Below are 5,838 nucleotides of genomic sequence, written 5' to 3'. Positions count from 1 at the left end.
AGTACCAGGAAAAAAACCACCGTCCAGCAGTCAGCAGTCAGCAGCAACTGCCTCATTTGAGATCCGAACTCGCGAACAACCGGATTCCCATTATATACACAAACTCAAAATATTGATATTATCATTTTTCTTTTATAAACGGGCTTGGGATCAGATAACAAGACAAAGCTACCACCAACACATACAATTGACCATTGCAACTCTCAAATACACATATAAACCCAAATTCCAATGCACACTTAGACCAAATAGTCCTTTTTCTTATCTATAAATATATGGATTCCATTAGACGACAGCATTGAAATGTACATTTAAGTTCGTAAAATACGACTGTGTTTACGTTATCCACTATCCTAGTTTAAATTGAGTATCTCATGTAAATGTGATATAGCATGGGCGCAACGACTGAGATTTTCAACATTGTATTTCTCATAAAGAATAGCTCAAAATAGTTTTTGTGACCTTAACATAATGGTGTATCGAGGCCAGTTATCTACCGTTACCGGTATTCTAGGTGGCAGCAGGGGGAAAGCCGGTCCCGCTCTCGGAACTCCTCTATATTAAGTCTCGGGTTTTATCCAGCTATATTAGATACGCCATTGTGAATTACTGAACCGTGAGCACTGTCAACAAAGCTGTTTTATAATGCCTTCAACCTGTTGTTCCGTACCTGGGTGTCACAATAGAGGAGGTCATAGTTTCCCCACCGAAAGTAAGCTGCGAAAAGCATGGATTTGTGCTATCAAGCGAGGCAATACCAGGTTTAGTTTGTGGGAGCCAAACCAACATAGCGTCGTCTGTAAAATGCATTTCAAGGACGATGATTACAGTCAAGAAACATCTTATGGTAAGTTAGTTTATAGATAGACTAATTATAATATTTCATTGAAAAAAACGTGTTTGACCATTGTGTATGCATATATGTTATGATGGTATTTCGGACTCGTAGTGATTACCGTCCGAGGCGACGGTCTAATGTTATCTGACTGGAAAGAGATATGACTGTAAACAGTTAAATGCACTCGGCAGGTCCTGCTCGGTACTGCAACCAGTGATCGCACAATCTCTACAGTACAGTCAGACATATTCACGATGTAGAAAATACGACATGTACAACTAATGTTGTAATATAATACTGATATTGTTATATCGAGCGATCTAGTAACTACTGCTATCGGCTAAACATAGTCGCTTCGTTATCACACCCGGTCCCCTCCCTCCACACACACACACACCCTCACACACAACATACATAAGGATTCAGTGTTATCTGGAATATATCGTTGCTATTACGTCTTTGACACGTGCACATGTAGATAGATATAAAATATTTAATTTACGCCTTGCAAGTGCTAAGGTTTAATGAAACGAGATTCCCATGATACTCTGTGTATGTGTAAAAAGGATAAAAAGCAAAATAAACAAACAAAAAATGAGCAAATGTGTATTAATTTTTTTTTACATCAAAGCAATATGTAATTATCATATTAAATTTTAAGTGGTATTAAAATGTGATTCATGCAGCTGCAAAATTTAATTTTTATTTTTCACTTTTAATATTTTTAGGATCATCACCATTACATCAACGTCTAAAGAAAGGTGTTGTTCCAAGTGTATTCTCATGGACTGATGAACCATCGCCACAGGACCATGCTAGAGGACAACGTGTAATGAATAGAGGTATCAAAAGGAAACTACTCGTAGAACTTGATGCTGTAGCTAATACTGAGTCTGATGACAATTTACATACTGTACCAGACATTGGACTTAATGTTGAGATTTGTGATGATGAAACCGGTGAAGTATTACAGGAAAATGAAACCAAGTCTGACATAAGTGTTCCAACCACCTTTACTTCATCCACTCAGACACACAGCTCATCCAATGTTTAACATTTATAACTTCATTGATGATGATGCTGGAATACATTTTTATACTGGACTAGAAAATTATTTTCGATTTCTGTTTGTTTTAAGAACACTTGGACCAGCAGCATATTCGTTGGAATATATAGGACATCAAGTTTGTAATATGTCAGTTGAAAATCAATTTTTTATGACATTGATGAAATTAAGACGTCACACTACTAATTTTGAACTGTCAAGACTCTTCGGGATATCTGACAACACAGTATCTAATATTGTATTAACTTGGATAAATTTTATGTATTTACAATGGAAAGAGTTAGATTTGTGGGCCAGTAAGAGAACTTGTACATCACTTTACACCATCTGACTTTGGATTGAAGTTTCCCACCACCAGATTAATTGTTGATGGAACTGAGTGTCCTATTAAGAAGCCAAAAGCACCCAAGGCTCAACAAGCTACCTTTTCAACATATAAAAACAGAAACACTGTGAAGACTCTCGTTGGTGCCACACCTGGTGGGTTTATTTCATATGTTTCCCCAGCTTATGCTGGTTCAACTAGTGACCGTCAGATATGTGAGAGAAGCAATCTATTAACAAAATGTGACCCTGGGGATTCTATTATGGCTGACAAAGGCTTTAATGTACAAGATATATTTGCACCGATGGATATATCTATAAACATACCAAGTTTCTTTAAAAAGAAGAATAGACTTTCTGGAGAAATTGTCATGAAGGATAGGAAAATTGCAAGCAAGCGTGTTCATATTGAACGAATAATTGGTTTAGCAAAAACTTATAAAATATTAACTGAGCCTATGACAAGTACAGAGACAAAGTTGGCAACTGAAATTATATTTATTTGCTTCATGCTTTGTAATTTTCGCCCTTGCATTGTTCCATCTCATGCTTAAAGGGACAATTCAGTTTTACACTATAGTGATCGGATGTCTTGCATGCAGAACCCTGGCCCTTGCCATTCTTGTAGTAAAGATTTTTTTGTCTAGAACTACTCATATCGCTCTTACAGTAGGGTGTTTACCTAATTAGATGCATGTTCTTGTCTAAACATTATTTTATCAACTCCTCTGGTTATGTACTGCATTTGTTTAACTTGCATGACTTTGGCTTGGGTGTTGGTACAGCATACATGATGTACCTGCTTAATCGTATTGATCAACGATTTGGAATTTCAACGATATCAATCAAATTACATAATGTCATGACTCATGAAATTTGTCAATATTTCTTGTTAATATATGTTTCATAACGAATGTAGAACAATACATTTGTAGCAGAATTAGCTTCACTGAATTGTCCCTTTAAATGTATTTACATTTATAACTAAATATTTATATTAATAGTGTATATAAATTAAGTCAGTGATTCAGATTGGGGATAAATTTACTTAATTTAGTCCATTTTGCTAGTACGTATATACTCTTTCCAAATGTCCTTAAGATTTTGAAAATCCATAATCATTCCAATAGAGCTAGCTATAGATATCAATATTGTCATAACAAAATTTTGTAAAAATCCCAAAAGGTCCTAATGATTTTGAAGCTAATCTGGAACACAGTAAGTTTATAAGTAATTTAAAGGTTTGGTTTGTTTGGAACAGCCAGGCTTATAAGGACCTGTCAGGTTTAGATTGTGGAGGAAAGGCCAGAGTACCCAGCGAAAAACCGTTGACAAGCTATAGCTAGCGGTCACTACAGGTCTATCTGTTCATGTCCCACATGGGATTCAAACTAGCGGCCTAGAAGTAGTAGTGCACATGTGGAAATCTAGAGATTGTTGCCATGGTAATGTTCACTTTCAGCCTATCAGGACATGAATCACTCAGCTAAAGTATCCCAGAGTCAAACTCACTTTGTCTTTACATTTTATATACCGGTAAATCAAATACTGCAACAAATTTACATGCGAAATATTTTTTGTTTACATTAATTAAGTGACAGTGTATATCACTTACATGTATAAAAGTAAAATTTTTATTTGTATGCTTTTAGACAAAACAAACAACAAGTTGGCTAATAAATGAACTTGGTCAATATTTTGGAGAGGTTAAATTTCAACATGATCATAAAGATTCATTCGTAGTGTCTTGTATCATATAAGTGTACTTTATGCAATGTACTGATAAACTTAATCGTTCAGAGAAGAGTGAACTGACAACTCAAATCTTTAATTATCATGTTATACAGTAGCGGGTACTTGGTACGCACATGTCAGAATACATAACTGATAACAATAAAAGTACATAAATTCATTACTCTTTCCATTATTTTTTCATAAAGTTTATATGTGATATATTTACAAATGGCACTGACTCAATAATTAATCACCCATGTACCTTCTGAAATTATCATTATCAAGTGCTGCATAATGTCAATGATACTGGAACACATACTAGATCTGTAACTGTTATTATGAAAATATTGGTGGTAATGTTTATGATTAAATATCACACTACAAACAGGATACCTCAGCCTCCATAACAAATGATGTGTTCCACTGATCATGAATCAGCTGTTGAATAGATCTAAGACAATGTCAGGATGTTTGACAGAACATTTTGGTAAAAAAAACATGGTATATTTACAGAAAACTGTAAATAGAAGGAATAATTATTTACTTTGTTTATATTATGCCATAGGAGGAAAATGATAATTGAAATAATGATAAATTGATAATTGAGACAGTGAATTTTACATCAATCAGCTTAAATTATGCCATGATTTTGCAATTTTAATTTTACTTGTGCTCAATCATTATTCTCTCATAACCTTAACAAAATAAAAAAAAAATCATTCAAGGAAGAATGGAAATTTGACATTACTAAGCCTTTAACACTCATACATCTGTTCATACATCCAACTCAGAATCTGACAAGTACTCTTATGTGATTATTTTCTGTGAACTTCTACATCTCCTTTGTACGTTTTATAGTACTGTTTGCTCAGAAGTGCTGGACAGAAGTATTCATCAAAGAAGTTGGTGAGACTGGAAACCATATTTGATATAAAGTTATCATCTCTTTCAATTTCAATTATTTTCATATCACACAGAGTGAAAACAACAAAATCACATCTGTGCATTTTGGTACAAAAAAGCTGTCCTTGGACTTGATAGAAGTAATCATGCTTAGGAGATAAGATTAGATTTCCCTCCCCATTTTCTCTCAGGTATGGTATGGACTGCGGGGTGATCTCCTTGTCTCTAGAAACATACGGACACTTAACCTCAACTAAATGTGACCCTTCAACTACACCATCGGGTGAAGCTGCCAAATAAGGATGGGATTCAGAAATGAATAGTCCACATTTTGAAACATCACACTTTTTTTCTGACATGTATCTTTCTATAGCAAATGGTTCATACTTCTTCCCATGAATAATGGATGGGGCCTTCAACTTTTCAGCTGGTTTCAGATATGCACTTGCAAGCCGCTTTTTATCGGTGAGGCTTGTCAACTTGCATATTCTTCCAAATGAAGAGGAGCAAAGCCTTTTGCTTCTCTCTGCTCCCCAAAGTTTACTGTTTGATTGTTCTCTCGTGTTTGACTCAATTTTAGAAACATAATGTTCATCAACATCTTTTACACCTAATGAAGTCAGAAAATTATCCTCATGCGTCAAAGCAAAGTAGTCATGATCATGAGCTACAGCCAATGTATTTGCTGGAACAAAAGTTTGAAAAATTGGTAAATTAGAAATTCCTGGAGAAGACAGACAAATGTTTCTGAAATTGTCCTTATAGTTGTCACACTTTCTCAAATGCAATGGTCTAGGATCAAATTTTATGTTACAGACTTCATTAGCACCATCCATTTTCAACTCTCTTGCTTTAAGTGGAGATCCCTTATACCTCTTTACATGATGGAAAGTTTGTAGCTTTTCTGTACATGTTAGTTCCACGATCACATGTTTTTTACAAGAAAATTCTGATACAGCATACAGTACAGTAC

The 5,838-nt window shown here is 34.9% G+C and overlaps 1 pseudogene; it reads left to right on the top strand.

Annotated features, from left to right (window-relative positions):
• Positions 1-473: 473 nt before the first annotated feature.
• Positions 474-4,140, top strand: LOC138325445 (uncharacterized; annotated as a pseudogene).
• Positions 4,141-5,838: the final 1,698 nt, after the last annotated feature.

Source organism: Argopecten irradians, chromosome 6, assembly GCF_041381155.1.
Source record: "Argopecten irradians isolate NY chromosome 6, Ai_NY, whole genome shotgun sequence".
In the NCBI taxonomy this organism is placed as follows: Eukaryota; Metazoa; Mollusca; class Bivalvia; order Pectinida; family Pectinidae; genus Argopecten; species Argopecten irradians.
This window is presented reverse-complemented; position numbering and strand designations above follow the sequence as displayed.